This window comes from Neodiprion lecontei, chromosome 3 (assembly GCF_021901455.1).
Source record: "Neodiprion lecontei isolate iyNeoLeco1 chromosome 3, iyNeoLeco1.1, whole genome shotgun sequence".
In the NCBI taxonomy this organism is placed as follows: Eukaryota; Metazoa; Arthropoda; class Insecta; order Hymenoptera; family Diprionidae; genus Neodiprion; species Neodiprion lecontei.
In genome coordinates, this window is record NC_060262.1 from 13133872 (window position 1) to 13157273 (window position 23402).

General features: G+C 41.5%; 1 protein-coding gene across 1 annotated transcript in view; it reads left to right on the forward strand.

The window, feature by feature from the left end:
* The window catches only part of LOC124293695 (glutamate receptor ionotropic, NMDA 2B), a 1867270-nt gene that overhangs the window by 672362 nt on the left and 1171506 nt on the right, over window positions 1-23402 (forward strand). The gene's annotated exons all lie outside the window — the stretch shown is intronic.

Sequence of the window (23402 nt, forward strand, 5' to 3'; positions counted from 1 at the left end):
CCCAGCGACATAACTGGCGAACATATTTTACTTTTTTGAACTTATGGCGTACATTTTCAATGCTCAAATTTTTTTTCAGACCTCCAGTAATCAACTGCTCTTGACTTGTATTCATATTATAAGTTTCCGTCATTGCTAGTGCACGCGTCTGGAGGCGATTTTGGTTCATAAATTGCAGATGCCGATTTTTCATCCTCTACAATTTCCATACCTAAATTTGCATGCGGTTCTGCAACGTACACGAAACTTTCTTCCTCCATCTCAACGCCAGTGTATTTTTCAATTGCATTTAAAAATGTAGTTTCATAATGATTTTTCAACTGTATTTCCTCATTATTTATCGGCGTTTGAGCAATATTGATGGCTTGATACATTGTCTTAATTAACTGTATAACGTTGAAAGGATTGATTTTCATCTATGTTATGGAAAAGCATTCATGCACTTTCAAATATTGAATTACTGTTGAGGTTATAATTTTAAAGCACTAAATAAAATGCGCAGAGGTTTGAGAATAATGAGTAGTATAGCAAGGGGGGTTCTACTTACAGATTACTGTTACTGACACTCACCGACATTCTCACCAGACTCAAACCCTTTTCCGCTATGACGTCATAGTCTGCCGTGCCGACTTGAGGTCAAAAATGTGCAACCTTACCGACAGTTGTATCGGTCAACGTTGAAAATCGCACTGCCTGAGCGACAATTCTTATCGGTCGAAGGTCAAAATCGTGTTGTTTTACCGACCGAAGGTCAGAGTCTCAATGTAGTGCTCGCCTGCCAACGGTAGAGGGCGCAGCTGGGGGCGTGAACTTTTTTACCGACCTGGATGTCGGTTACACGTCCCGCATTCTTTTCCCACGATAGGACTGTTAATGTGTAACATCAACTACTTCGAATTCTTTTCCCACAGTAGGACTGCTGATGTGGAACATCCTCCATCCCACATTCCTTTCCCACGTTATCAACCACGCGACATTCCAAAATTAATGTTTCTGAGAATTGTTTTTCACTTACTCGGATGCAAGTTTGATATCAACAACGTGACATTCTTTTTGGCTTGTAACTGTCATGTGAACTTTACGATGAATTTTGAACGGGTTTAGTCAAGACCAGAGTGCAAGGTCGACTGATAGCTGCGGTACATTCAGAGCCATGGATCTGCGGTGTTAAGTTACTATCGCTCTAAGAATGCTGAAAGGTGCGCGCGCATACACAAAAATACGTACAGCTGCGCTATAAAAAGGACGCTCATCACTGCAAACGATCATTAAGTCTCAACTTGTCAAGTATACGTGAGGAAAAAGCTCAAGATGGAATCCGCGAAGTGTTTGAGATTAATCGATATTATGGAATCGGAGTACAAAATCTTGGACAAATTATCATCAACAGCAGAGATTCAGAAATGAATAAAATCCGGAAGTCAAAATATTCGGCTTTTGAACATAATTTTGTGAAAGGCTTCATCGATTGGAGAAAAGATGAGAATTATCACAACGATCGGGCTCTTGATAGCGCTCGCTGAAAAATTCAAACGTCTTCAGAAAATGGGTGGAGGTACGCGGAAAGTAAAAAGAAGCGATCGAGTTCACTGGGAAGATCTGGAATCGGCTTTCGAGAGGAGAATTCGAACTGGATCCATCGTCAATTTGAAGCATAAAGATGTGGAGACATTTCTAAAAGACGCAACGGTACTAGCTGTGACAAGACTAAAAAACGCTTTGGCGAAAGATAGGAGCTTAAAAGCCAACGTTGTCCTGGCTTGTAAATTTGAAGTTAGAAAAGATGGTCACACGGTGGAAGAGATCAAATTTTTTAATACGAGAAATGAAATCATCCTCCAGACAACGGATATCAACGAATGGTTCATCGAAAACGCGACAGAGCCTTTGTTGAAAAAGGTGCGAGATTTCCAGGAAAAGGATTAAGGCTGGTCGCTGACTGAAATAATCAATTTGACTGTGAATATCAACAAATACGTGTCACTACGAGGCAGTGTGTTCACATACACCCCGTTGCATATCAGTAATAAGAAGGCTGTCGTCAACATCCGTAACAGCGACTCATATTGCTTTCTATGGTCGGTCACCGCAGCTCTGTTTCCAGCCGACAACAAAAATCCGAACGCGACCAGCTCGTACCCGCATTTTAGCTCAGTGCTACAATACAAAGATTTGCATTTTCCAATGTCTTTCGACCAGATTCCAAAATTTTAGAAACTTAACGGTCTTTCAATTAACGTTGATGGTATAGATAGTACGGAGAAACAAAAGCGCAGTGAAATTGTATCCATTTATTTGAGCCGAAACAAGTCTGATAAACCTACAACCCATCTTTTAGTCTTGGAGTCTGAAATTGTTGACGGTGATGATGATGATGATGATGATGATGATGATGTCGATGGTATGGAAAATTGTGAAAAGAATTCAATACACCATTTCGCATAGATTCGGAATTTATCGCGGTTGACAAGTCTCAAATTTCTGAACATAAACGTCGTACTTGGTTATGTGATAGGTGCCTATCACACTTTCAATCTGAAAAGTGTTTGTTCAAGCATAATGTAGATTGCATGTATTTAAACAAAACCAAAAATATTCTACCCACAGAGGAGAAAGAAATTCTAAAATTTGAAAATTTCAAACATAAAGAAACCGTTTCCTCATGCGTTTACGCAGATCTAGAATGTTTATTGCAGCCCACTCTTGGAAGTTTTGGAGAAAATAGAACAATTTATCAGAAGCATCTTCCGTATAGTATAGCTTACTATCTACATTGTGCGTTTGATGATTCAATTTCAAAATTCAATATTAATCGTGAAGAGACTTGCATTCAATGGTTTGTGAATGAGTTAGCGGGATTGGCACAATCGTTATAAGTTTATTTCAAAACTGTTGTACCGATGGAACCGCTCTATTTCAATCAAATCAACGAATTTCATTCAACAAGAGTGTGTCACATTTGTGAAAAACCGTTTACACTCACAGACGTGAAACATCGTGGTCACTGCCATTTTACGGGAAAGTACCGTGGTGCTGCTCATCGAGGTTGCAAACTAAATTACCAAAATTCGCACACTATCCCAGTGATATTCCACAATCTGTCGGGTTACGATTCGTATTTTCTGATCAAAGCACTGGCTACATCGTTCGAGGGCACAGTTGAGCTTCTACCCGTAAACGGAGAAGAGTACATTTCTTTTATAAAATGTGTCAAGGGGACTGATGTAAAGTTTAGATTCATAGATTCGTACCGTTTCATGCCCAGTAGTCTTGGGAAATTAGCAACGTATCTCGGTGATGATGAAAAATGAATCACACAAAAATTTTATCGTAGCTCAGATAAATTTCAGTTATTGACCAGAAAAGAAGTGTTCCCGTACGAATACATAGACAGTTGGGAGAAGCTCGAAGACAGACGGCTACCATCCAAACAACAATTTTACTCAAAATTAAATCATCGGGATATATCAGACGATGACTATGCACATGCATGTAAAGTTTGCAAACTTTTGACGTTCAAACTTTGGAAGATTATTCGGACTTGTATTCACAGACGGACGTGTTTTTACAGCCAACGTTTTTCAAAATTTTCGACAGAGTTGTTGGACAACGTACAACCTGGACCCGTGACATTATTACACCGCGCCCGGTCTGTCGTTTAATGTAATGTTAAAATGTACCGCCATCGAGCTCGAGCTTCTGACCAACATAGATATGGTTATGTTTATCGAAAAAGGTATTTAAGGTGGTGTGTCACAGTGCTCGAACAGATACCCAAAGGTCAACAATAAATATATGGGAGAGGGATTCGATCGTGAGGTCGAAGAATCTTATCTCATGTACTTTGACGTTAATAATTTGTACGGTGCTGCTATGAGCTTTGCTCTGCCATACAGTTCCTTCGAATGGGTGTCAGGTTTCAGAGAGTGCGACGTTCTTACCATCTTAGACGATGCGGAGTTTGGTTACATACTGGAGGTAGATTCGGAATATCCTGAGGAACGACATGAAATTCATAAGGATTTACCACTGTGTCCGGAGCACTACATACCTCCGATCTCGAAAAATAAACAGCCGGAATGGACGCCCACGCTACTTTCCAAGAAAAACTACGTTGTTCACTATAGCGTTTTGGAACAAAGCTTACAATTAGGTCTAAAGTTAATTGAAATTCACAGAGTTCTCAAATTCAGACAGACCCCGTGGCTCAAAAAAAAAAAAATAGATTTGAATACCGATTTGCGGAAAAAATCGCACAACGAAGTCGAAAAAAATTTTTACAAACTGATGAACAACGCTGTTTTTGGCAAAACAATGGAAAATTTTGGAAAGTACAGAGATGTTCGATTGATCACAGAATGAGATGGACGGCACGGTGCTGGAGCGACCATAGCCAAACCTAATTTTCACAGCTGCACCGTTTTCGACAAAGAGATGATTATCTTCAAAATGAGTAAGACGAAAGTCAAATTGAATAAACCATTGTATGCAGGTTTCTCCATCATGGATCTGGCTAAAACATGTATCTACGATTTTCATTATAATTATATTAAACGGAAATTAGGCAACCGAGCAAAATTAATGTATACCAATACCGACAGTTCAATATACCACTTCACCATCCCCAACAGATACCAACATATGAATGAGGACTTGCATAAATTCGATACGTCTGATTATCCGCTTGACAACGTTTATGGAATGCCTCCAGCAAACAAATAAGTTCTCGGCTTGATGAAAGACAAGAATAAGGGGAAAATAATGTTGGAATTTGTAGGATTAAGAGCTAAATTGTAGGCATTCCGAGTCTTGGGAGATGAGAAAGACGATAAACGTGTCAAAGGTTTTAAAACATCAGCGTTGAGAAGAATAACTCTCAACGATTATTTAGAATGTGTTTTGAACCATGAAAATTTGTCTACAAATCAGCATTTGATATTAAATCGGAAGCACGAGGTATACACCGTAGATCAGCAGAAAGTGGAACTGAGCTGTAATGATGACAAGCTGATCGTGTTCCAAAATACAACCGACACGCTTCCGTGGGGCTACAAGCCTGCACCTAAGCTTTGTAATTTATAACTGTACCATGATGTATAGAATATTATTATGTGGGATAGTGAATAAGAACGCTCCGGAATATTAAAAATTGTACAACGATGCATATGTCTGTCGATTGCCTAAAAAATAGAAATGCATACTTGTTATGTATCGGGTATAAAATAAAGAGGCACAAACGTTTTTACAAAAAATTCATTTATTCAATGTTAAATGTCCGATTCGTTTATCCAACTGTTGTGTGTATCGTCAAAACCTAACCATTTGACATATATTTTTTTTCCACGCTTCTTGAGCACCTTCTCCACCAGATAGATATCCGGATGTTCAACCTTGCGGAGCTCTTGTTCGTAGAAACCACCAGCGATGGGTTGATTTCATTAGTCTTTGAGCTTCTACGTCACAGGATGAGTATTTTCCACTTGACTTATCGTGAACATTTCAGTCATCCAATTGGGAGTGTAACCTTCCTCGAAGACATTTTTGAATTTGCTGATTCGAACTTTGTCGCCGGATTTGAATTTTGCCGATATGGTAGGTATCGTTCGAAGCCCTCCGTACGCCTGACGTAATAACAGCCTTTCGTTTGCAACGGTGACATCTGACGGTTTCATGCTTATGGTTCGGTGTTTGGCATTGTTGTAAGCCAAAACCAAATCAGATAAGATATCGAGCCACTAGTAGCTTCCTTGCATGCTGAACCGTTTCCACATTTTACCTTTCGGCGTGCGATTGAAACGTTCACAGATCGAAGCTTTCAAATGACTGTACGTGGAGTAAAGTTTGATTCCGTAGCGTGTCATAAGCGATTCGAATTTCGAGTTGTAAAATTCCGTTCCTCTGTCGACGTGTAAATTTTTCGGTACCTGTGCTTAGACAAACCCAGATTCCATTGCCTTCGTAACATTATCTACAGACTTGCTCTTTATCGGTACAGCCCACGCATACTTTGAAAAAATATCAATGACTGTGAGCACGTACTTGTAGACTTTGTTTTGTCCAGCGTATCACGCCATGTCAACAAGGTTCGCCTGCCAGGTCTCGTCGATGCCGCGCACGTCTACACGTCGACGCGGGTAATTCCGGCCTGCAGGCTTATGCACTTCCGTCACCAGTGCTTGCTTTTCATCGTTTATATTCCGAGGCTCTTAGTCGTGTGTCCAATTTGGAAATGATTCTAGCGTTTCGCATCGACAGGTCTCTGCCTGTTCTAAAGTCTGTTTTAAAGGTATCCAAGGCTTTCTCCGTGGTGAGCTCTACAGCTTCGATCATCTGATCTAGGTTGTCGATTTGTTTTTGCAGCACGTTGAATTTTCGTCTCAGGATTTTCAAAGTTACTGCATTGTTCGGCTCTGCGGGATCTGCGACATTGCACAGTCTCTTGTTCCGTATATCGTAATGCCCGTCCGCTGTTATTTGAAATCCCACACCCGGAGGACCGCGAGTGCTCGCGGCCGTGTTGTGCATCAACATGCCGTCCAAACGCGTCGGCGGTTATCTCGGTGATGAGTGCAAAAACGATGGGAGCTGCTTAATAAATGATTCCTGCTTCGCGTAGCTCTTCGATAATGAATATTATTTCGTTATTGTGACTTGGATTTTTCGCTGCCTGAGATGCCAGGAGTAAACGAATACGTTTCACTAACTCGTTTGGATCATGCCAGAAAACGTATTCCGTTTCAACACCTTGTCGGGTGATCATAGCTTGCGAAAGTAGGCCTTAACCCTTTCGGGGAGGTGATGGAGAATAATCCATCAATTCGGCAATGGCATGTTTGAATTCGTAACTGTTATCGTTTCGAACAACCCCATATGATGGGTAATACGTTTGATGCGCGTCCGTTGCGAGGATTATGTTTTTAAAATTTTCCCGATCTCCGGCGCTTACATAAGAACCGTCAGGCTTCTTTTTAAACAAAAGTTCCAGCAAACCCTTCGTTTTCGGGTAAAGCGTAACGCCAATACGGATGTAGTCACTCTCAAAAGATATTAACGAATCATCAATCATTAGTCCGTTTGAGAGGTTGCGTACACCGTACACGTTGTCCAATTCACTTTCTGTCTTCGCATGTCTCATCAGTGCAAGATACACGGCCTTGATTTTCTTGACTGGTGTTTCTACGATTGTTTCATCTTCTGCCGGAGCAAAGGAATCGTCCATTTGCGAGACAGTCTCATTTTTCGTTTCATTTTTAATCTGCTTCATTTCTTCTTCAATTTCTTTCACCTCTTGTTTCACAGGTTTAGTCTATTTTGTAACATTCACCATTTCTTGCAATGGATTCACTACTAGTTTGAAAACGTCACTTGATTTCTGAGTCGTAGATTCCTTGCCTGACTTGAGCAATCTGTGTTTTCGACGGATCGCAGCACTTGCTTGAGCGATCTGATGTAGGACATCTTTTTGCTTGGTAATTTCAGAGCTCTGCATGTTGACGCAACTGCGTCCGCACCGCTACTGCGTCTCTCGCTCGAGAACGTTAGATTTTATTTCTTTTCCAAGCTAACAAAAGAATCTCATCACCTCCTGTTTGGTCCTTCGTTGAGCTCACTGTCTTCGTTGATCACCAGAAACCCGTACTTCTCACCGTTCCAGCACGCAAAGTACACACTTTTCAACACTTTGTAAAATATATTGGTGTTCACATGGTCGATGTATACGTGTCTTAGGTTCATATCGTCTTGTTCGGATAACGCGAGTGAGTTTACTTTGTAAAGCACGAGATGTTTGGGAATACGCGCGTACGTCTGACAGAGATGGAAACAGTCAACGTCATGATGTCTACCTATGCAAAAGTAGGCTCTAATATTGTCCTGCTTCTTGCACCCTACATCGTCATATATGATTATTGAGTTGGGCCGTGCTTCTTTCGGTGTAATCACTTGCTCTCGCTCGGTAAACGCAAAATACTCCGTATTCTCAACATTGTCCGACAATTGCTTCAACAATTGGTATTTCGGTTGGTTGAGAGATTTTGAGTAGATGTAGATATTTTCAAATCTGAGTCCGTAGGGATGGGTTATACGTGTGAGCGACGCATGAGTTTTATCACAATTCGATGGTCCACAGAATATTGCACGTACACTATTCGGGAGTAATTCAGCGTGCCGTTCGTGCCTTTTGACATTTTACTCCTAAACTTTGTCAAAATTCAGCACGGCAAGCTTAGTGGGTTGTTCCTCAAACCGCATCTCGGACATGACTGATCGGATTTGCTATAAATATCTCGTTCTAAAGCACTTTTCTTCAGTCAACGCACGAATATGATCGCGTACAGAAGTCAACGAAGCAGCAGGCAGCAACATCGTGGCAAGGGTCCGGTGAATAAAATCATCAACAGCCTTCCAGTCGAATTGCATGTACCTGGTTATCAGTTCTATGGGCCTGGTACAAAATTAACGAAGAGACTGGCGCGGAGTGATCCGGGAATCAATCATCTGGGCGCAGTTGCAAGGACCACGACATTGCTTACTTGCAGAATCGTGAAAATCTTGAAGTTAGAAACGAGGCTGATAGGGTGTTGGCTGGGAAAGCTTGGAAACGGGTCCTCGCAAAGGACGCAAATTTGGATGAGAAAGCAGTGGCTTGGGCAATAGCTCAGACTATGAAAGTAAAATCAAAACTCGAAATGGGAATTCGAAAATCAAAAAATGCGACCTTGAGAAAGAATATGAATGCTGCAAAACGTTTTATGGTTCCAAGCAACGATGCATAAGTAGCTATCAAATCCGCGCTGAAGGGAGCTGAAAACGCCGTTGAAAAAGCGGGTGGTGAATGTGAAGGGCGAACACCTCGCGTCCAACCAGTACCTTTAAAAGTCGGTGGTTTTCTACCGTTTCTGATTTCTATTTTTGCTGGACTTAGTGCTACAGGCGCGTTAGCTGGTGGTGCGACAGGTATAGCATAAGCTGTGAACGATGCAAGTGCTGCTCAACGAGAACTGGGAGAGAGCAAACGACACAACAAAACTATGGAAGCTATCGCGTTGGGCAAAGGACTTCATATGAAAGCGTACAAAACAGGTCTTGGTTTCCATATTTCAAAAAACTAGATGCGATGCTACCACGTCGAGCGTTGACTGATTGGGACTTGTTGATATATGCAAAAATCTTCAAGGTTCCGCATTTCCGCGGTGTTTTCATGCGCAACGGAATGCCCGAAAACGGTCCACGAAAAAACGAGTCAGCTTTAATCAACCTTGACGACATAGACGGTCCGGGAACACACTCGGTTACATACAAGAAACGCGGCAATAATATCGATTACTCTGACAGTTTCGGCAACCTTCAAACACCCTCAGACCTCATAAAATACCTCGGAGTTCGTAGTGTTAAATACAATCATGAAAGGTACCAGGATTATGATACAATTGAATGCGGACACTTGTCTCTGAAATTTCCGAGTGGTGAGCTATATAAACATGGTGCGTGATTCATCAACGTCAGTCTACCAGTGGCAGTCATGGATGATTCGTTAACGTTAACGATTTCGGCAACCTCTTCGATTTTCGACGCACAATATTTTCCACCGATCGAACTTGCTCGTGATAAAAGTTATGCTCTTGGCTTAGTAAAATTGTTAACCTTCAATTCGATTCCCAACGTTGATGTTGGTCACAACAAAATTTACGTAGCCGACGAAGTGATCATCATACCTACCGGCAGCTACGAGATCGAGGACAAAGAGAAGTATCTTCAAAACGTGCTGAGAAAGACAAATATCAGGCTTGCCATTAAACCCAACAATAATACATTACGCGGCGGAATCACATGAAACCACACGATTAACTTTGAGCCGAATGATTTCATTGCTCAACTTTTGGGATTCACACCACGTGTATTGGAGGTTGACGAAACTCACGAATCTGACGTGCCTGTGACTATACTCAAGGTCAACGCGTTGCGAGTCGAGTGCAGCATTGCAACGGGCGCCTACGTCGATTGACACAAAGTACACACTATTGACGAGTTTTTTCCGACTGTCCCACCAGGATATAGGATCGTGAAAGTACCGTCGCACGTCATTTACGTTCCGATCACCGTCAGGACCATAGATTACGTTCAGCTCCGGTTGGTGGATCAGGACGGAGACCTGGTTCATTTTTGTGGAGAAGTTATTATTCCGAGACTACATATCAAATTGCAATAAACGATGGGAATTGTATATAAAAGACTGTCAAAGAGTAGGTATATCGGTAATTCGGCATGCCCCGATCAAGTCAGTCGTCGATCGATTCTCGAACCGTTAACTCCTCGAAACGTGGAGTTTCTGATAGCTCTGGGTCTAAAACTGACCACTTATGGAAGAGGAATTTCCGACAACTAAAAATCCGATTTTACTGTTTTATCAACTGCTACGTACCATGGAGAAAGAAATCTCAAACATTCAAACACCAGTCGTCTTTGACGAATTCGTCGCGCATTACGAGATTCACGCTCACAAACCTTACGCCTCGTTAATTTTCAACAACAGCGATGAAATTCGAATCACTGTTGAGCATCAGGATTTATGCATATTACCCAGCAAAAGTTCAATCCATATCCATGGACGACTTCTCAAACCTGATGGTACAGCTACTGTAAACACACGGCTCGTAAATAACGCCATTGTCATTTGTTTGAAGAAATTCGCGACGAAATTAATGCAGTTGAGATTGATAGAAGCAAGAACTTGGGCTTGACAAGTCTCATGAAGGGTTGCGCTTTCCTCCATTCTGGTCAGATTTGGCTGATGGAGAACGCTGGAAAGCTTGATGTAGAAGAGAAGAAAAAATTCACCGATGCCGAGGGTAATTTTGATGTACTGATACCCCTCAGCATGATATTGGGTTTCGCTGAAGACTACCGCAAGATCCTTGTCAACGCTTAACATAAGTTAATTTTGACGAGATCAAAAACTGACTTCGACGCAATCATGCAGACTCAAGAGGAGGAATTCAAAATCACGATCAATGCAGTGAAATGGCTAATACCGTATTTGAAACTCGCGGATCAGAAAAAAGTTGACCTACTAAATTTCATTCAGAAAGATCCGCCTATTTTGATGAGCTTCCGCAGTTGGGACTCGTACGAATATCCCTTACTTTCCACAACATCGAAACACGTTTGGACTGTGAAAACTTTTACTCAGCTTGAAAAACCTCGGTACGTCATTTTGGGTTTACAAACAAATCAGAAGAACAAGACCGGCAAGAACGCAGGTCATATGGATCATTGCGATATCACGGACGTCAAGCTATTTTCAAACTCTCAATCTTATCCGTACGGTAACCTGAACCTCAACCTAAGTCATGATCTGTACGCGCTCCTGTACGAGATGTACGCAAACTTCCAAGCTACCCACTACGACAAGAACCCCGAGCCGTTGTTGACAAAGAGTGAAATTCTTCGAGACGTCCCCTTATTCGTTATCGACTTTTCAAAACAAAACGAATTTTTGAAGTACGGACCTGTCGACATCTGTCTTGAATTTGAAGCTAAAGCCAACTTTCCCGCTGAAACATCGGCGTACTGCTTGATTGTTCACAATCGCATTGTCGAATACAAGCCGCTCAGTGGTGGGGTGAAAAAGTTGGTATAAAAGCTGACCCGTTTTCACAATCTCGCACAGTTCAAAGATGGAGCTTATCGTTGACATACAAGGCGTTCCTACACCATTCAACAATACCTTTACATCGAAAGAATTGGCTATAGTTCCAATTTATTCGGAAGCATCTCCATCAATGTTTTTCTTCAAGCCACCTTACGAATGGGATTGTCTGGACGTCAAATACAAAAGTCAAAATTCTTGGTTAGAAAGCGATTTATACGGTTTACCTTGGAAAGCTGGAACCATTCCGTTTAAGCAAGTTGAGTGGACCATTGAAGACAGGCTGTGCAAAGCTGAAACCGTGTACGTAAAAGAAGAAGAAAAACGAGATTAGTTGCTCAAAATTGTCCCGAAAGTTGAAATCATCGATATGCTGGACTTTGACTGTCCGTCGCTTCAAACCTTGCAAAAAACTTCACCTGTATCTCTAAGATGTGATGTGCATACAATGCTCAACGCAATCTGTGCAGCACAAAACGTTTTAATACTACAAAATTTGTTCCAAATTCATCACACTGTTCGGATGGCGAGGGTGAACGATTCGTGTTACTGCACAGAAGCGTCTACAAGAACGGTCCCGCATTCGTGGCGAATATATCGTCCTGGCTATGATACTGTTGAATAGAATTATTGTACTATCGTTGTGAAGTAATTGTCAACTGTATCCTAAAAATTGTACTCAATAAAACTGTTTTCCGAAGAATATTCATGAATCAATGTCTACACCTTCACCCCAGCTCTAAAGAGAGAATTTTTTTCAATGCAAAGCTTATGTAAGATTCAATCTTGCTCTCCATCCTTGACCGAGCTGTACTCAAACTGAGTTATGTTTTGCATTCCTAGAGCGATAGTTACCCAACACCGCAGATCCATGGCTCCAAATGTACCGCAGTTATTGGTCGACCTTGCACTCTGGTCTTGACTGAACCCGTTCAAAATTCATCGTCAAGTTCACATTACAGTTACAAGCCAAAAAGAATGTCAGGTGGTTGATGTCAAACCGGCATCCGAGTGAGTGTAAAACAATCCTCAGAACCATCAATTTTGGAATGTCGCGTGGTAGATAACGTGGGAAAGGAATGTGGGGTGGTTGATGTTACACATCAGCAGTCCTACCGTAGGAGAAGGAGGTGGGGTGGTTGACGTTACACATCAACATTCCTATCGTGGCAAAATAATGCAGGACGGGTAACCGACGTCCAAGTCGGCAAAAAAGTTCACGCCCCCCGCTCGCCCTCTACAGTGGGAAGGCGAGCACTACATAGAGACTCTGACCTTCGGTCAGTAAAACGGCACGATTTTGACCTTTGACCGATGAGAATTGTCGGTAAGACAGTGCGATTTTTATTGTTGACCGATATAACTGTCGTTAAGGTTGCACATTTTTGACTTCAAGTCGGTATGGCAGACTGTGACGTCATCGCGGAAAAGGGTTTGAGTCTGGGGAGGATGTCGGTCAGTGTCTGTAACAGGAATCTATAAGTAGAACCCCCCTTGCTATACTACTATAATGAAAAAGAGAGAATGATTCATTGATAAGTCACAAGATATCAAAGTAAAAATCACGAGATGTAGCGATGTTGCGCATACGGTGCTGTCAAGCAGACCGCCAGACTAAGCGCGCCTGCCGTCTTTCCTTGCGTCTTGTTCGGCGCATCCCCACTGCGCTTCCCCTTACATATGCACAGCAGCGCCACTGCCGCATCAGGCTACACGTTTGTAGCACACAAAACTGATACTAATTATTGATATATAGTAACGGTCAGCTGGCCAAGGTAGGCGCCGATACCAGCTATGACCGTGACATACATAATTTCAAAATGATAATCAAAGACGATGGACATTGACCGACGCATACCGAGACGATGACCCATAACAGGACACACAAATAGGGGAAGGACGTCGACAAGGTAATCTGACGAGAGCTCCGTGAGAGTATTAATTGGAGGACCACGAAGAGCGGGCACCAGTTGTCCGGCAAAGCGCCGAGCTGCGTCACATTTAGGCAAAGTGTTCCTCGTCTAGAGGACACTTTCGAATTCAGCTTCACAAAGTTAGAGTAGAACTTCAAGCAAAGCGCTTAGTTCGGGAGTAGTATGATATTATAATTTGAGAGTCCACGATAGCCCGGGATCGCTAAAGAGATTCAATAAAGATAGGATAGAGCCGTTTAGTTAAGAAATTTCAGCTGTAGGGACCATTTTAGGAGCAGAGCCTATATAAGCTAGCAAATATTATTATTACTTTACTTTAATTTTTTATTTCAATTCTCTACAGTCAAGTTTATGAACCCAAATCGCCAACTGCGAACAATATCAATTGTATTTGAATTAGTACCATTCAAGCCCATTTACTGTCAAAATTACACACTCGTCTGTCTCGTTGTCCAACAATCTCCACGAACTTAAAGTTTCACCTAGTGAGGGAGGGGTGGGATAAACCGACAGACAGCCAAGGTAATCCCTAGTCTGGAGGATCCGCGGTGTATATGGTCAGTAACCCACTACCGAAAATAGGCAGGCGACTCTGTTTACGCCGAGTTCGCAATTAGAAGGGAGTACTGGACAGCCCGTATCTCCGACTAGGTGATATACGCCTCCGTCAGTTGTCTCCAGCTGGAAGCAACGGCCAAACAAGCCATTGTCTTACAAAAGGGAGCAACGGGCGGAGGTGCCTGTTCACATATCCAGGCGGCTTTGGTGCTACCTAAGTCCGCAGTTGGACAGTCCAGGATTTTTGGGGTCTGATAAGCTGATCCTGCTTTCTACCTATCAGAGGGGGTCCTTTATATACTTGTTCGTTAATTAAAATTTGATAAAGAACACCACAATGACGGGTTTATCTCATAGGCGATGGCCTCGAGGTAAACCGTACTCGTTACAATATATGGCGAAGTTTTACAGTGATTTTGCAGAATCCACAACAATTACATATCAGCCACAAACAACTTATGCAAACGCACCACTGCCGATTTGAAAATTTAACTGAAAGCTGGCAGCATACAATGATTGCAGTTATTGAACTGGCCGCCTGAACTTCCAGTGAGAATTGAAATAGTCACGAGAGCGGTGGAAAAAAGCTATTTTAAGTTTTTGACCTCCAAAATTTCTTACGTGTCAGTGAACCAGAAAATCTCATTTATTTTCATCTTATGTGTCGCGTGATACGTCGCATCAGGCAGACAAATTTAGAACTTCGCCGAAGTAAAATGTAATTGTTCTGGTGCTTCTGCGTCACAAGATAATTTTCATTTCGTCAATGATATACAAGCCATTTCCTGTTAACTTTACGATTTCTTTTGATGTTTTGGAAAAACATTATAACCAAAGTCCTAAATGTTCCAGTATTAGCCATCTTGATGCCAAACTTGTAAGCTCGGGAATCGGAATCGATTCCAGTAACCTCACAAACTGTCACGAACGCCGCATATTCACACCCGAATATATCATCATAACCATGTCAATAATTATTAATATCGCTTTAGAGACGAGGAAGCGTAGCTTTAAATTCATTAGTGAAATCATAATTATTCATTTTACAAAACAGTTCGTGGCACGACTAAAGCGCAACGGCGTAGTTGACCGTCAGCAACGTCATGGTCTCCGCACCCGCCAGATCTCAGGTGTAATCAACACCGGGATGAGGCGAGCACGGGATAACGCGCTTCAGAAATGATCGTCGCGAGGCGAGCCTTTGTTTCAAAATTGTAAATTCAGCAAAAACCTCGCTCGCTGCCCAACGCTCCAAGGGGTGTCGGACGAGCGAGCGAAGTCAGTCCCGTTAGAGACAGGATCAAACCAACGTCAACGGAAACAGGCTCCTTCCAAGCTGTCGAGTATAGAGTTGTCAGTCTAAGAGTCACCGACGAATAGAGAGAGAAGTCCTCTAATTTTACACGCGGTGTTCAAAGCGTCTCGCGTCGCGACATTAGACTTCGAAGTTAGATTTTAAGAGTAGAAAGCTGTGCCGGGAACTTAATCAAGTTGTGTAGTCTTAATTGAATGTGGGCGTAAAAGTGTGAGCCGTTCTGCGAATTCAGAGCTGAACCACCGAAGAGTAAGTGCGAGAGAGAGAGAGTCAACATTAGGTTAAGCATATTCCTGTAAGCTTCCCGTCTCCCATTTCTCTTGCTATCTTTTTCATTAAACATTTGGCTTTCCATCATAAACATTCTAGTACAATAATATTGAAATCCTCCAATCCATTTCACAAGGATCGTCCTGTAGAGGACAATCACCTGCCAACCCACCAAAAAATAAGAATAAACCTCTGCGGAAATCTAGAGGGTTAAGTCGTCGCGTGCGAGACCGCTCCGCACGTGACAAGCTATTAAAATACCGGGCTCCGAAAGATTTCACGATCGTAAAAGAAACTCTCCAGAAACCGATGGGCAATTTGTGGGAGTCGTTTTTGCTATAAATACAATCGAAATTCATTGAAACGAAGAAGGTCGTAAACTATTTCTTAGAAAGAGCTTTATAATGTCAAATAAGGCGAATTGAAGAAACATCGTGCGATTCTATTGGGGATTCGGCTGCATGTGTATAAGGGTAGTTTGCCCCCTAGTGACCTTATTTTGAAAATCGCAAAAACACGTAACCCCTACTTTTTTCTGCTGTTTCAAATGCAATTAATTTCCTTAAAATCCGAACAATAGCTTTTTAGTTATAAAATTTTTTCAACTTTCAAGCCCTATAATTCAAACTATTCAACCCCGTCCTAACCGGCCAAAATGCATTTTTAATTATTTGTTAAAGGAATTATTATCCAATTGGTTTCACTCAAATATCTCAACTGGAAGTAAGCGAAACTATGAAACAACCACTGAGGATGCCCAACTTTGGGGGTTGATTTCACCCATTCAAATCGTTTCTTCGCCGATAAAAAAAAATATGTGTCGCTTAGATTCCGATGAAAAATAACATGTCCTCAAATGGACGAAATCAGAGTGGGAAATGGGGGTAGCTCCCTCGCTCTTGTCTGCGGAGTGTGTAGTGTGTGTGGGGTGGTCGCCTGTCATGTCTGGTTTCGTATTTGCGGTCGTGGGTAGGTTTGTGGTGTTTCAGGTGACTGTGCGGTGGTTTCCTGTGTGTGTGTTGGTTTGTTCGTTGATGTGTGCTGGTCGTAAGTCGTGCATTGTTAGTGCCGTTTCCTCTGATGGTGGTTGTGTTACTTGTTTTTTTGTTTGTGTTGGTTACCCTGACTTTTCCAACTCTGCTTACAACTTGTCTGTTTCTCCAAATTTTTTGTATATTCTGTTTGGTGAGTGTTCTGTTGCTGAGGTAGGTCTAGTGGGTTTTGGTGTTTTGTGTGTATGTGTGTTTGTGGTCTGTTGCGTCGGTGTACATTGCTTTTTGTGCATTCGTAGTTTTTCTCTTCGAACTAGGCCACCGCATTTGCTGCAGGTAGCCGTTCCTTTGGGTCCGGTGTGTGTGTTGTCGACTGTGTGGTGTGTGCCGCTGTGTTGGTGTTAGCTTGTGTGTACGTAGGTGGTGTCGATAGTAGTGTTTGTCGTATTGTTGTGTGTGTGTTTGAATTATTGTATGAGTATGTGTATACTGTTATCTATGTGCCATTTTCATGCGTTTTCGCCGTTTTCTGCTGTTAGTTTATATATTGTAGGTGAAATTTTATTTGTTATTATAAAGGGTCCTGTAAAACGTTTGTTTAGTTTTGCTGCTAAGAGTCGCGTTACAACCGCTGTAGAAGATGGACGTGTTTGAGCATTGTAGCTACAGTATTATTGTTATTACTCAGATCTACCAATATCACCATTACACACAAACAAAAGATGTATATATATAATCCAAAACTCTAGTGCGCGTATGCGCAAGCGCTTAGCCTACGAAGCAAATAGTGAAAGAGTGAGTGAAATGTGTGGAAAAAGTGACGGGAGAACCCACATGAAGGACATAGAAATGGCTGAAAATCTAAGTGCGAAAAATTGCACGGTACCTAGACACCAGATACACACAAGCCAGAACCCCTCAACGTTATAGGCAAGTGAACTGAAAAGTGTAGGCATTGGGCTGGTGATCTCCCGTAACTCGGAAGATGCGGCACACAAAAAATCGCCTACCTGGAAAATATTTCAAGTGAGAAAACGACCAAGAAGGTAACCGCATGAGAATTACTCGGAAAGTGACGATGAACCGAACGACCTACTAAGCAATAACAGATTCTTGGGCTTAACCTCGGAGACGACAACACGAAACGGCAATAAAGTAAACACAGAAGGTAAAAACAGAAAATTCTATCGCGAGACAACCGAAACCACCTCCGATTTTCATACCAGCCGTGAGCTCGATAAGAGATTTTACAGCGACGCTAAACCAAGTGGTCGCAAGCGACAACTATACGTATAAAACGGTAAACAGCAACGGACAGTTGAAAATCATGACCAAACATGCGGATGCTTTCCGAAAGATCGTACACAAACTAAACGAAGTAGGAGCCTTGTATCACACATTCTAACTAGAGCAAAATCGCGTCTTCAGATTCGTTATCCGCTCCCTACACCCCTCTACAACGCTAGAGGAAATCAAAGAAGAGCTGGAATTAAGAGGCCACCAGGTGCGCAACATCTCCAACATTATACAGAGAAAGATAAAAGTTCCTCTCCCACTATTTGTCGTGGACTTGCAACCGGACAAAAACAACAAGGAAATATACAAAATCGACTTACTCCTAAATGCAAAAATACAGATTGAACCTCCTCGAAAAAGGAATGAAATTTTACAATGCACAAGATGCCAAAGGTACGGTCATACCAAAAAGTACTGCCGTAGACAAGAACGATGCGTGAAGTGTGGTGAAGACCATGACACAGCCAGCTGCACAAAAACGAAGGAAACTCTAGCCAAGTGTGCGCTATGTGAGGGAAGCCACACAGCAAACTATAAAGGATGCACAGTTTATCAGGAAATAAATAGGAAAAAAGATCAAAACACGCAACAACCCCACAGGCGCAGATCGAGAACCGAGTACAATCAAGACACGCAAAATCGATCCCCCACTCGGACACACACCGGAAACGTCTTAAGCTATGCTGAGGCAGAAAGAACAGGACGAAACAGTGACCAAAACCATAATACGTCACCCCACCAGGACATCGTAGCAATCCTCGAGAAATCACTTGGCGAGTTTAAAGCCGCACTCAGCCAACAGAACGAATCACTAAACACAATGCTAAAATTACTGACAGTAGTACTCAAAAAGTTCACCGTAACAAAATGAATCGTTACTACAACACAATACTGTGGAATGCCAATGGCCTTGGCCAACATCGCGAAGAACTAACAGCATATTTACAAATTATTAAAATAGATATCATGCTCATTTCAGAAACACACTCTACTCAGAACAGCTATTATAGAATCAGAGACTACATTGTATATGAAACCAAACATCCGGATGGCACGGCTCACGGTGGTACTGCAATTATCATAAAAAGTTCAATAAAACATCACGAATTTGCAGAATACGAAAATGACCACCTGCAAACAACAGCGATAGTTATCGAACACTGGTGCCACGGACCAATAGTTCTGGCGGCGGTGTACTGCCCTCCAAAACACAAGATGAATAAGGAGAAATTCGTCGACTACTTCACAACGCTCGGACCATGCTTTATTGCTGGAGGGGATTATTATAACGCCAAGCACCCACCGTGGGGAGCAAGATTAACCACAACAAGAGGAAAAGAGCTATTCAAATGTATGAGCGAGAAAAGCTACGATCAACTTTCGCCAAGCCAACCAACATATTGGCCGACGGACATAAACAAAACTCCAGACATCCTAGATTTTTTCGTGACAAAAGGCATAAAAAAACATTCACGCACATAGAAACACTACTAGATCAGTCGTCTGACCACACACCGGTCGCACTCACGATCAAAACTGGCATTCTTTTCAGGCAAAGTTACGGTTACACTACAATAAAAAAACGGACGTACATGAACTTGGCTCGCCAATTGTCGAAAATGTGAATTCGGACTATTGCATAATTTGCCGTTAATTATCCGTAAATTAGTCGCGCGACTTATTTTTTTGTCGCACTCAATTTTCAAAAAAAAAGCGGATGGCGTGCTAACTTTTCAAAAACTTAGCGCGCGAGCATCATGAGTAATTCTGATGTGGTAGATAATTTGCCGTAAATAAGCCGCATATTAGTCGTTGAACTTTTTTTTTGTCGCACTCAATTTTCAAAAAAAAAGCGGATGGCGTGTTAACTTTTCAAGAATTTAGCCCGTCATCTACCAAAATAACGCACAGCGAGCATCATGCGTAATTCTGATTTGGTTAATAATTTGCCGTAAATAAGCCACAAATTAGTCGTTGAACTTTTGTTTTTGTCGCACTCAATTTTCAAAAAAAAGCGGATGGCGTGCTAACTTTTCAAGAATTTAGCCCGCCATCTACCAAAATAACGCACAGCGAGCATCATGCGTAATTCTGATTTGATTGATAATTTGCCGTAAATAAGCCGCAAATTAGTCGTTGAACTTTTGTTTTTGTTGCACTCAATTTAAAAAAAAAAGCGGATGGCGTGCTAACTTTTCAAGAATTTAGCCCGCCATCTACCAAAATAACGCACAGCGACCGCCATGCGTAATTCTGATTCGGTTAACAATTTGCCATAAATGAGCCGCAAATTATATATATATGTATGTATGCATGTATGTATATATATGTATATGTATCGTTCTATATCAGATAAAGATATCGCCGCTGCTGCTGCTGTGTCAAGAATTTATATATACATTGTAACCAATTTTTTTTATGTGAAAGAGAGGGTTATAAAATAATGTGTGAGATTCGTTACCCTACGGCGCAGTTACTAACCTGAATAATTAGATATTGAGAGATAATAAAAGAGAAAGATATGATTGTTGGGCGCCAGACGTACATGCGTCAGAAAATAGATAATTAGAATAAAGATATAGATAAAGACAAGATCAGGTTCTACGACGGTTTTGCACAGCTTGCTCAGTATAGACAAGATAATGATAGAGGGGAGGAGTTGAATCCAATAGATATAATAAGAAACAGGTGAAGCAGAAATAGTATCGAATATATTGGCCAAGAAGCGATAAATCTTAATAACAAGCAAACAACTGAAGAGATCGAAATACAATTAAGATAGGCGAGATAATTAATTTACAGCCAGAGAAAAGTTTAGCGAGAGATTTACCAAGTAACAGAACGTTTTCAGAATACACGAGAGATATGCGTAGAATCGCGATACTATGATTCGAGGTAATAATTAACACGGTTTTATAATGAATAGGCAGAACAGAGAAAGACATACGGTACTTAAATTATGCATTGATCAAGCAAGCCATAAAATATGAGAAGCGATTATAAGAAACATGCGAAATACAAAAATTGCAACAGTAATCACATTACCAGAATTATCAGAGATATAACAGAGGCAGCGAATTATCAATTGCGAGGTAAATTCAAAGAAACAGATCAAGTAGAGAATTATTATAAAATATAGAAACTAACGGATAATACGTAGTCTCTAGTTTGCGGTAAGTGCGAGAAGAAAGAGAGATAATATTCGGTACGGTAAAAGATAATTTCGGGATTAAGACAAATGATACTCAAGAGAATTAATACGCAACATACGACAAACCAAAGAGACTACGGACAACTACGATCAGCGGTATTAGCGAAGAAAATAATGAAAATGATGTTATTCGATACGGCGCAATACTCCAAACTCAAAAGAACGACGAGCGAGACCGCGCGGCGATGTAAGGTCGCTCACGCGGTACACTTACTAAGATAAATTAATCACAGATAATAGGTAAAGAAACAGTTATGAATTAATCAGAAAAAGTATAACGAAATAGTAATGCTCCATAGCTAAGGTAAGAATTGATAACTTAACAGAACACGCTGCTATACAGCGGTATTAGATATTTAGGTATTCTAGAAGAGAGAGATAATAAAATAAAGCAATAGTCACTAACAATGCGTAAGTAAGAGTCAACCAGTCGCGAAGTTACTTGCAATAAGAAATAGAAAGTGATAAGACAAGAAATAGTAGAGAATAAGGTACGAGCCCAGGTGGCTCACGCAGACCAACTGCAAGAGAGAGAGAGAGAGAGATAAAGATACGATTTATTGCAAGTAATTTCGTGGCTGTACAAAATAGAAAAGGAACCTCACTTACGTGAGAAGAAGATAGAAACTGGTACAGAATACGATATAGATGCGATAATAAACGAAAAACTTTCTAGCGAGAAACGAACCGATCGTTAAATGTGCACTCATAGCCGCACCGTATAGATTGTTTACGTCAAAATACATGAGATATGATTCCACGTTACTGGGATTAAAATCTTTCCCCACAAACCTGTTACTGGGCCGAGCGTGTCGATTAGAACATTATGCTACACCGTCTGGAATGCTTCTTTCAATAAATAACACCATTTCAGGGTTGTCTCTAAAAGTTGTAAATTTACTCTAGTATGTTTGAGCATCGCGTCAGAAGCAAGTCCCGGCGCTGTGTAGTAGTGCAACGGATCTAAATCGTATGTTTTGAAGCAGCTGGCTCGGAAATTTTGAAAAATATCGGCAAGCAAAAGAAAATCAGTCTTTAAATATAAATCTGAATAGTCCCCCAGTGATTCTAAATGAAATTCCCCCCAAACATTTTTGGCGGGCTCGTAATCGGCGTCTGATATATTCGCATCGCAGAGGTGTGAGTAGAAATCCTTCTTTGCAGGTAATCGCGTTTCATCGAGTTTCCTCCAACAATCGAAGTATTTGTTGGAAACATAATTTGAATGTTTGTTGAGTGGACATGCCGCCAGAGCGCGCGTCTTGCGCGAGACGAGAAACAATGACTGATGTAACTCTACTGTGATTTTCGTGACACACGCTTTTCTCGATGTACGTGTGCACGCTTCAGCCTTAACCTTTTTTTGTTCTCACTCTCTCCCAGTTTTGACACACGAGTTTAACATGTACACGAGTATCGAACGAATAATCCGCTGTAATATCTGTAATAACAAATGTTATTTTGAATAAAACTGATTAAAACGACAGTATTCATATGGAAAAACGCCTTTGCGGGGTATCAAACTAAACTGTGTGAGATTATTATGAAATTTACGCGTTATATGTTTATCTGTATCATCCAAATATGACGAAAGTTTATCGATCATGATAGCCATAAATCGAAACGAATCGATGAATCTCAAACGCATTATTGTCCCATCAACGCGTTTCGTAAAGGATATATATTTTTCCTTATTTATGGGTAGCAATGTAATTTCACCGGGAAAAGTTGACGCGAGGGATTTTATTAAGAAGTGCGAATCGTAACCGGACAAATTGTGAAAAACTATTGGAATTGTATGCGTCTCTCTGAAATTCGAGTTACACCGATTATGAGCAGGACCGCGATATTTACCCGTAAAGTGGCAGTCATCGTGACACTTTTTCACACGTAAATGGCTTTTCGCGAATATAAAATTTTTTTGCGCGCATGTGACGATCGCGTTGCACTTGGGTAAGAGACTCCGTCGGACTTATATTTTTGATGCGTGATGTTCGGTCGAACGAATAGTCAGAGGTGCCCAGGCACGAAGGGTCGCTCGCGCGTGTGTATGAACACATGCGTCGTGCGGCCGATCATCTCTGTTTTGTCTTTGCATGTGTTTAGACGATCATGAAGGTGGCGGTAATAGCGCGGGCCAGGCCGCGTAAGTCAAGTAGTCGGGCGATTCGGGGTCAGT